At 39.4% G+C, this 11078-nt stretch overlaps 1 non-coding gene across 1 annotated transcript; it reads left to right on the top strand.

Annotated features, from left to right (window-relative positions):
- Nucleotides 1-5357: 5357 nt before the first annotated feature.
- Nucleotides 5358-5464, top strand: LOC120267865. Its single transcript, XR_005538609.1, has one exon. It is a non-coding gene; the product is annotated as a small nucleolar RNA R71 (small nucleolar RNA).
- Nucleotides 5465-11078: the final 5614 nt, after the last annotated feature.

Here is an 11078-nt window from a genome sequence, read left to right as displayed (position 1 = left end):
TTATCTACAAAAGGTAACAAAAAATTCAAAAAGGGTAGTAGCTTCACACATCCTCTAAGGTAGCCCTTTCCAAAGCGGCCGCTAAGGTGGCTTTCACACTTTCGAGGTGGTAGCACTTTCTACCGGGGTGGTAGCTTTCACACATGCCATGAGATAGCTCTTTCTCTCATTAGGGCATAACTAGTATCTGACTTGTGAGAGTAGCTTCATATATCATAGGTGGTAGCTCTTTCCACCCAACAAGCACAACTAAACAACAAAACTATTTTGTTCTTTTCTTTCATTTTTCCATTTTTTTTAACTATTTTTTTTAATTAACACAAGAAACAACTATAACTAGTCCCTTATACATCAAACATGAGTTTCCAAAAGAGTTCAAAGAGTGAGTAGTGCAACAAGTGTCAATCGGGCAAAAATTCCTATAAATTCAAGCAAAAACTAGAGCATGAAAACATTCAATTTAAAAATTCTCCTAAACTCAAAAATACAATCAATGCAACTAAGGTGAACTGTCATTGGCTATGTGAGCATGTATATCAATCAAAACTACTATAAAAGAGATGCGTGCACTATGAAACTCCCCCCAACACTTAAGTTGTACATTGTCCCCAATGTACACATGCAAGCTCATTCATATTGTAAATCAATTAAGTTCAGATGTGGGAGAAGCAATCAAAACAATAGTCCCCTGACTCCTAGTATTGCATTTGATGGAGCTAAGTCCTGGAATGTTGTTCCAATGGGTTATGAAACTCACACGGCCAAGTGCCGAAACACCTTGGCCGTGCCCATGACAAAGTCTCAATTCCCATGATGACAAGACCATCTACACACATACACGAGGGGGTTCAGTGAAGATCAATAAGAATAAAACAACTCGAGTGTATAAAAGATGAAGCAATGAATACAACTCAAGACAGCAAAATAAAAGATAAACTCAGAAAGAGAGTCCTTTCAGAGTGTACAAGTCCAAAATAAAATGCAGAAGTAAAAGATGAGAAAAATAAAATAAAATATAAAGTCAAGTGTCAATGTCGTCCTCTGGCTCTTCTGCTGCTGGTGATGAAGTACATGGTGGGTCAACTGGTGCTGGAATAGGGGATGGAGGTGCCGGAGATGCCAAGGTGGCCTGAGGAGTCCTCGGCCGCAGGACAAATGACGAGCCGACGTCTCGCTCTAAGATCTACTGTATTGTGTCAAAATATGCCATAAACTCCGTATACTGTGTGGCCTGCGCAGCCCTAATATCGGCAATCTCTACTCAGTCCTCTACCACCTCTGTCCGTATCATCCCCATAGCGCTATCGAGCCTCTCAAAACGATCATGGGCTCGAGATGGTGAAAACATGCGCACGGGGGATGGGTCCTCTATCATCGGAGGTGCCTCGGTCTCCATAGGTGCTGACTGAGGTTCGGGGGCAGGCTGGGAAGCCTCAGTATCATCACTCTCCTCCTCTGCTATCTTTGGGGTCAGTAGAACCAAAGCATAAACCCCCGTCCGAACCCTACGAACCATGGCCATCAATCTCATCATCTCCATACTCAGGGGCGCAGGTATACTCGTCTTCTCGGCCCCGCGAATCACACCCAAGAGACCCATGCCCAGAGCTAGTCTCGTAATATAAGGGCCCGAGAGGATCGCTCCCAATCTAGCATAGTGGCCCTAATGTCGAATGTACTCAGCGATGATGTGCCCTAGATGGATCGGTATGCGCTGCATCATCGAATATAAGTACGGAAGCTCCTAGCATCTCAGAACGCCAGTGCTATCACCACGGCCATTCACCGACCTGCTCATGATGGCATGTAGATAGCGGTACGCAGGTTGGAAAAGGCATATGTCCTTGGACACCCCCGGTTAATACTGGCCCTGACCACATAATGCTCTGTACGCTCTCTGCGAACTCGTCTCCTTGCTGTAAATATCTCAGTATGCTCGTGTCTAAGAATCGAGAATGTCCAAACCGAAGTCTTGACAAACGCTCTAACCGAGCCTGGTGCTTGGGGATGGTGAATCTCATGCTCTCGGACTCAGGAGATGACTCACGCGGCTACATATCAGCTTACTTCTTTAACTGAGGTGCCATAATCTGCAAAAATTGAAAGAGAATCGATCAAAAAAGTTAAGTAAACATAGCTGCAGAAATCCATACGGTCGTGCGGAATTTCTGCATGCCCGTGTGGATCCACAGGGTGTGAACTAAGGCACGACCACTCCTCAAACTCCACAAATGCACCATTATAATGCTTCTACTTCATTCTAAATATAGATAAACATTCTAATTGAAGAAATGAAGCATTATTGACTAGTTTCATCGAGGAAAATCATGAATTTGCAAGGGAAATCAATGATAGGGCTTACCATCGATTTGAGATGAGAAACTTTGAAAATGGCCGGGAAACCAAGCAAAATCCTTCCAAGTTGGAGATATGAGGTCAGGAAACAATATATGAGTGCTCTCAGACAAATGGAAAATATGAGGGTGAAGAGAAACGATAATCCTTTTAAAAGGATTCGCTCCTCTTGGCATTTTGTACATCCGCACGGTCGTGTGGAAATTACCCACGCCCGTGCGTCTCCACAGGAAAGCCTCACAGGGGCAGATGCACGCCCTAGTGCTGTCTCGACAAAATACTCACTACCTCTGAATGCTTTCACACGGGCGTGCGAAAAATATCCACGCCTATGCGCCCGTCCCACAGGGGCAGCCGCACGCCCCTGTGGTTGCTCTGGACATCCGAGAAAAATTTGCTAAGTGTTCGGAACACTCGTGCGGAAATTTCACACGGGCGTGGACATTCACAAGCCCAACTCACTGGGGCAAGCGCACGTCCCTGTGTCTTCTCGGGATGGCGAGAGCTCCTGTGCAGAGATTCACACGGGCGTGCGGAAATTACCCACGCCCGTTCGATTTTCACAAGGTCACCCACGGGAGCGAGTCCACGCCCCTGTGTGCTTTCGGGATAATCTGCCAATCTCTGTAGGAATTCACACGCCCGTGTGGAAATTACCCACGGGCATGCTAGAATCACATGGTCGTTCACAGGGGCGAGTCCACGCCTCTGTGTCTTCTCTGGATGAGCTCGTAATGCAAATTGACGGGCTTGCGGAAATTCCACACGCCCGTGTGTTTTCTCTGGATGCCTTAGAAAATTCTACAGGCTTTGCAGGAAATTCCTAAACATGTTTACACACTCAGAGCCTGCCATAATATGCAAATTTTACCAATTAAAAACATGAGAAATAGCTCAAACAACCCAACTTTGGCAAATCCATGTGAAAACACATGATGACAATTCAAAACACACAATAAAATTTCAGCACAAGTATATAAAAATTAAGACACCAACACTCAACACTTTATTCATGCACACACTAAACTACTAAACTATGAAAACAGTAAACACTTGGGTTGCCTCCCAAGAAGCGTTTGTTTAACGTCACTTAGCTTGACGTACCTTGTCTTACCTCACGGGGGCTCATAGATGAAAGTTGCCTTCTTACCCATGGCTTGGAAGCATGATGAGCAAAATCTCTTGAGGGTAGAGGGTGAATTATCGGGCTTGGGACCGCCTAACAATGGTTCATCCAACTTCTTCGGTTCACGCACATCTCCAACAGCCTTGGAGCGTTTCCGGTGGTGTCTCCAAACCCTCTTCAATCTCCAGAGCACCTTCTTCAATATCCCCGTGGTAGATGGTAGTTTTTCAGTCGAACCAAGCATCATTACTTCTTCATTGCCCTCCTCTTGATCGAACAAGCCTTCGTATGGATCCGGATTGAACATTTCCTGCATGTATTCATCAACAATCTCATTAGTAATATCTAGAAAATACAAAGTATCATCGAAATCAAGAGAATGCCACATGGCTTCAGCAAGGTGATATGTGAGCTTGTCATCTCCATCGACATCTAGCATCCTCATCGACATCCTCGTCGACATCTAGGGTACATCCGCATCCTCATCGACATCTAGCACTACAATGTCAAACGAAAAAATGTACTTGTCTACCTTGACAAGAACGTCTTCGTTGATGCCCCTTGGATGTCTCACCATTCAATCCGCCAATTTCAAAGTCATCCGAGTAGGCCTAGGCTCGCCCAAGCCTAGCTTTTGAAAGAAGGTGTATGGCATGACGTTGATACTGGCCCCTGAGTCCGCCAATCCCATTTCTTCACCTAGATTGCCAATATTACACAGAATGATGAAGCTTCCCAGGTCTTTCTTCTTGTTCGGCATGTTCCTTTGCAAAACCGCCGAGCAAGATGCATCTAAAATCACTGAAGTAGTCTCCTCTAACTTCCTCTTGTTAGTCAACAAGTCTTTCAAGAATTTTGCATACTTAGGCATTTGAGCCAATGCCTCAACAAAAGGAATATTGATGTAGATTTGTTTGAACAAACTCAGGAACTTCTTGTACTGTTCATCCCCTTGGTCATTCTTCAGTCTAGAGGGATAAGGGATTCTTGGCTTGAAAGGTGGGGGTGCCATCTCCTCCTCTTTGCTTGCTCCCTTCTCAACCTCTATATCCTCGGGTGTGTGCTCATTTGGCTTCTCATTCAGAAGCTTACCCTCAACCCCAGGACCACTCCTCAAAGTGATCGCTTTCACATGCTCTCTAGGGTTTGTCTCGGTTTTACTCGGCAAGCTTCCTTGTGGCCTTTCCGATAAGGACTTCGCAATCTGCCTTACTTGATTTTCAAGATTATGCAAAGAGGCGGTGTGGTTGCGAAGTGTAGCCTCAACTGATTGGAACCATGTATCAGATGATTGTACAAACCTAATTAAGGCTTTGTCCAAATCGTTCATTCGGGTCTCCAAACCTGAAACTCGGTTCTCCATGTTTAGGGCTTGTTGTTAGAAACCCGGTGGCCCTATGGCCTTTTGTAGACCTTGGTTGCTCCATAAGAAATTGGGATGACTCTTCTAACCCGGATTGTAGGTATTGCTATATGGGTTTCCTTGATTGCTTATGCCATTACCCACAAATTTGACATTCTCAACTGGAGATGCATCACCAATAGAGATCAGGAAATCGGCAGGAGCATGTCCTCCACCACACCCGGTGCAAGTAGTCATGGCCGCCACTCTATTCAAAGTTAGGATATCTAACTTCTTACTCAATGATTCCACTTGAGCCGCCAATGAGGTTACTGCATCTATCTCTTGGAGGTCGGCCGCCTTTTTCTTCTCCCTGCATTCCATTGGTAGCTGTTTAACCCCATTTCTTCAATTAATTGACGAGCCTCACCGAGGGTCTTGCTACCTAAGGTACCTCCTACTGCCGCATCCAAGGGTTGCCTTGTACTCGGATTCAAACCGTTGTAAAAAGTCTGAACAATCATCCACTCCGGGAATCCGTGTTGCGGGCACTTTCTCAGGAGCTCCTTGAATCTTTCCAACGTCTCAAATAGAAACTCTAATTCAAATTGTACAAAGGACGAGATCTCATTCCTAATCTTTGTGGATTTTCCAGGAGGGAAATATCAGACAAGAAAAGCTTCCACCATCTCGGCCAATGTGGTAATCGAGGCTCTAGGTAATGAGTGTAGCCACTACTTCGCTCTCCCCTTTAAGGAAAATGCGAAGGCTCTCAACTTGATGGAATTATCCGTCACCTCGTTTATCTTCAGCATATCACACACCTAGAGAAAATTCTGTATATAACTGTTCGGATCCTCATCGGCCAAACCATTAAACTGTGCGGATTGCTGCAACATGTGAATGAATGCCGGCTTCAGTTCGAAGTTCTGAGCTGTAATCGGGGGATGCATAATGATCGATTATGTCCCCAATACAGAAGGCCTGGCGTAATCGGATAATGTCTGCTGCTGCTCATTCTGTTCTGCCATGTTTTCAGATTCTTCTACTTCCAAATCAGCTAGATTAGACTGTTCTTGCACGAGTTCTTTTCCCTTTTTCTCAGTGTACGTTCAAGCTCGGGATCTCCTTCAATAAGTATGGAGGGGTTCCCTCGGGTCATAACCTGGAGTTGTACACAAAAAGAAAGAAAAAGAAATCTGAACGATGATAGAACAAGAAAATATGAAATAAAATGAATAAATGAATAGCTAAGAAAACAAAGTGCAAAGTATCTCCAAACGCCTACTCCCCGGCAACGGCGCCAAAAACTTGACACATCCGTATATGCGTGTAAACCGCAAGTATATGGGTGTTGAAGTAATAATCCCAGATGAGTGGGTATTGTATCCATAGAGAGTAGGGAATAAAGACACTTGAGTTGTCTCTTAACTAATGTGGAAGATACATAGCGATAAGTGTGACAAAATATGAAATAATAAAAATAAAAACAACAAGATAGAAGGCAGAAGTAAAGGAGAAAGTAAGGCAATCGATAAAGATGGGGTACCCGGATATTGATCCGCCTATGACAATCATTTCAAGTGCAAGAACCCTTTTTTATACTTCCTAATTGATGCAACAATGAGTTGTGGAAATCCTTAATTATATGATCCCAAATCTAAGGTCAACCATGCCTAACTCGATACATGTCTCGGAGGAAAGATTGAATAACCTCTCAACCTCGTACTCGCATAGAATTGCAATGAGCTCTAGGGATTCCAAGTGATAAACCCTATTCCTATGTATAGACCTAACCCTTTGGTCCAGGTGAAAGATCCCTAGCCACAATTAAGCCCTAGATGCTAAAGTCACTTCAACGCTTCACTCCGTTGAACTCGCAACTAAGCCCCAGCGGAAGGTCATCCCTTAGGCCATTCACACTACTATGACCATAAAGAACTCTTGGAATATGGAGGTAGGATAGATCACACAGGAGGGGAAAGGGGACGCTCCACTACCTCTCGCACAAATACTTACCTATGAAAATTCTCAATGTCATCACAATGACGAAGGACATAGCGATGCGCTTGTACCAAGGAAATTTCATCTAAAATAATTTCTTCAAACTTCCCTATATGTTGACCAATACTAGAGAATAAGTATTTAACTTGGTCATTTGTAGGTGGGTTTGGATTTCTCATTGGTCGGTTGAACTTTGTTTCAACCCCTTAAAGATATCGTGAACAAAATGTCAAACATTCTTCAGCTATATATCCTTCAGCAATGGAACCTTTAGGATGAGTTCAATTTTTAACATAAAATTTGAAATGCATAAAGAACCAAAAAAGACAAAGTTAGAATGTATTACGGCATTATACATTTAATATTAAAAATGATTTCATGTCTAATAGATTTTAGCAACATACCTTTCAAAAGGATACATCCATCTAAAATTAACCAGTCCACCAAGTTTTATTTCTTCCACCAAATGAATGATTAAATGTACCATAATAGTAAAAAATGATGGAAGAAATATCTTCTCCATTTGACAAATTGTCATAACAATTCGATTTTGAAGTTCTTCAAGCTCATTCACATCCACCACTTTAGAACAAAGTGATTTGAAAATTGTTGCCAATTCACTCACAACTTGAATGATTTCCTTGGGTGGATGGCAAGCTCATAAATCTAATTGAAAGATGTCTTCAACCAAAACATGACAATCATGGCTTTTAAGACAATCAATCTTGCACTCTTGTAGGTTTACACATCTTGAAATGTTTGAAGCATAACAATCAGGCACTTTGATGTCTTTAACAACATGACAAAGAATTTCTTTTTGTTCAATAGATAATGTAAAACAAGCAGGAGGTAGTATTTTCTTCCCATTTTCAAGAATTTGAGGATGAATTTCAGATCTTATACCAATATCGACTAAGTCAAGGCGTGCCTTCAAATTGTCCTTTGACTTATCAAGTCCCAAAAAAGTTCCAATCAAATTATCACACACATTTTTTCCTATGTGCATCAAATCAAGGTTGTGGCACAATAAGTTATGTTCCCAATAAGGTAACATAAAAAATATACTTCCTTTCTTCCACCACTTCATATGATCAATAGGGCCCTTGTCATTTCTACTTGAACTCTCTTCATTAGATTCTTGCACACTAATTCTTTGATGTTTTGTTCTTTTGCGCTTCTTTCTATTTTCCTTCTTGCCTTTTTTCATCATAAATTTTCCAAAAGTGAATTGAAGCTCATCTAGCTAATTCAACACATCACTTCCACTTGCTTGCTTTGGTGGTAGCCTTATTTCCTTGGTGCCATCAAATAATTATTTTTGATAATGAAACCGGTGACCTTCGGGTAACCACCTATGAGAACACATGTAACAATATTTTTTACCCTTATAGAACCACAAAGATGAAGTGTTTTTAGTACAACATGGACATGCAAACTTCCCTTTGGTGCTCCAACCAGATAAATATGCATAAGCTGGAAAGTCATTTATAGTCCACATTAATGCTGCCAGCATTTGAAACTTTTGATGTTTAGAAGCATCATAGGTTTTCACACCATCCCACAATTTCTTTAGCTCCTCTATTATAGGTTGTAGAAAGACATCAATATCATTTGTAGGCCCCTTATCTCCGGGAATTATCATTGATAAAATAAATGAATGTTGATTCATTTCAATCCATGGCATTAAGTTATATGGAACAAGGACAACTGGCCATACACTATAGTTGCTACTCATCATCCTAAAAGGATTAAAACCATCACTAGCAAGGGCTAGCCTAACATTAGGAGAGTCTGAAAAAAAGTTTGGATATCGAGCATCAAAAGATTTCCATGCTTCACCATCTACAGGATGTCATAGAATTCCATCTTTATTGCGACCTTCATCATGGCACCTCATATCATTTGCATTTCGCTCCAAAATGAAAAATCTTTGTAGTCTTGATATCAAGGTAAAATACCATAACACCTTCGCAGGCCTTTTCTTTGTGATATCCACCCAATGAGAAGTACCACAAATATGACATGATTATGCACTTGCATACTCTCTCCAAAACAACATGCAATCTTGTTTACAAACATGAATTTTCTCATAATTAAGACCAATGTTCTTAATAATTTTTTTTGCCTCATAAGAAGATTTTGGCCAAGATGATTGTTCACCAAATGCGCGACCTAACAACTCAAGCACCTTTGAAAATTATTTTTCAGTCCATCCACCTATGCATTTTATATGATACAAATGTATTATGAATGACAACTTTGAAAATGTCTTGCATCCAGGAAACAACTCTTCTTGAGCATCTCTCAACAACTTCAAAAAATCATTATTTTCTTTAGCACATCCATCTCCAAGTTGTTCTATAGAAATTCCTTCTGCTAGTTCTTCTGTGTCTTCATCTGAATCTTGACAATTATCATCACCATCATCTTAGCATCGAAGTATCTCCTCAACATCTGAAAAATTTAATTCTTGACCACCTAATTGACTAATCATACCCACTCGTATCATGCAACAAAGCTCCATATTATCAAAACCTATGAAGTTTTGCAAAATGAATAACCCTTGTACTTGTGAAGTTTCATGAATATGGGCTGAAGAAGATAATGCAATATCATTAATAGAAGAAAATTCACCATGACAAACCCATTGAGTGCATCCTCTTAAAAACACATCACAGATTAAATGCATTGTAGCTTCATCTCTTGTTTGCCATAATGAGTTAACACAATGCTTGCAAGGACACATTATCTTCCCACCAACAGACACATTAATAAAAGCAAACTCGAGAAATTGATCAACTCCTTCTTGATATTCCCTAGATTAGCTAGGGTTGTACATCCAACTCTTACCCATTAAAAAAAATAGCACAACTGAAATAAAAACTGACAAAGTTATTTTTTGAATAAAAAGCATTGACAGTTATTTTTTGCATTCTTCTTGATAGTTAATTGCAAATTGTGATAATCTATAACCACAATGAATGAATTCTAAACAATTTTAAATCCAATTAAGACATGTGAAATGGAGTTTTTTTTCTCCATTTAAGTAAATATGCTTTATATATTTTCTATGAAACTAAATTTGAGCACAATCACTAACCTAGAAATAACACAAAAGAAGAAATCATAATGATTATAGCATTATGATTATGATTTTCCTGTTAATACCCTCTTTTTCCTCGACGCTATAAATTTCTTCGATTAGATTTATTTTTAAGATTTTGTTTGCTTTATAATTATAATTAAGCTCAGTCAGTATGAGTGAAACCTCACAAGCCCGCGTTAGACGAAGTTAAACAATGACCTAAGACTTGGTTTTGTCTGCTCCCCACAAGGATTTTGGGCTAATCATTAGGATATTTTTGTTGTTGTTGTTGTTTTTGTTGTTGTCTCGTTGTTGTGTGCACCCTTCTACCTTAATTAACCTTTTGTTTCCAAAATCTCAACAACCTTTATTCTTCTTCTTCTTTGTTATTTGATCATTAAAATTCTACTAAATTAGAGAATTGAAAAATCAAATGAAGCAAATTATTTAAAAAAAAAAACAGATGATGATACAAGTGAATACAAATATTGTAAAAAATGAAGTTTTCGAAATAGAAAAATTAGTAATAATTTAGTGGTGAGCTTGAAGAGCATTTCCAAGTGTTTTATTGTTTCAATATCACAATTTTCAAATAGAGATTTTGAATTTCTAAAACATTTCATGGATACACAGGTAAAAAAAACACTTTTAAATATAAGATAAAGAATTTGTTCAAGGATAGAGCAAAATTAAAATCACTGTGTTTAAGGTTGCACAAATTATAAATGAAAAATTAGTTACATCAAAAGTAGCTGTTGATCCAATATTGATTATATATATATAATTCATTAGTTATCTACGTTGACCATAAAATCATCCTTGTTTTTATAATTTTTTAATCAATTTTTTTTTCCACAGTATTTTGTTTATGCTTAGTTCACATAGCTTACTAACAACATTTTGATATATTAGTCATTTTTTAATCAAAAAATTTAACATAAATACTTAATTAAAGTGCCTTTAAAAATATCGAAGAAAACTTAAATTTAATTTGATAATCCAAATCACATTAAATATTTTAGTATTAATTTTTTTATTTCAAATCATCGATACAATACTTATCAATTAAAATAAAGTTCATAATATCAAACTCAAATAATTATCTCCTATAAATAAAAAATATAGAATCCTAAAGAATCGAGAAGAATCACCAACATGCTAGTATG

Source organism: Dioscorea cayenensis, chromosome 1, assembly GCF_009730915.1.
Source record: "Dioscorea cayenensis subsp. rotundata cultivar TDr96_F1 chromosome 1, TDr96_F1_v2_PseudoChromosome.rev07_lg8_w22 25.fasta, whole genome shotgun sequence".
Taxonomy (NCBI): domain Eukaryota; kingdom Viridiplantae; phylum Streptophyta; class Magnoliopsida; order Dioscoreales; family Dioscoreaceae; genus Dioscorea; species Dioscorea cayenensis.
This window is presented reverse-complemented; position numbering and strand designations above follow the sequence as displayed.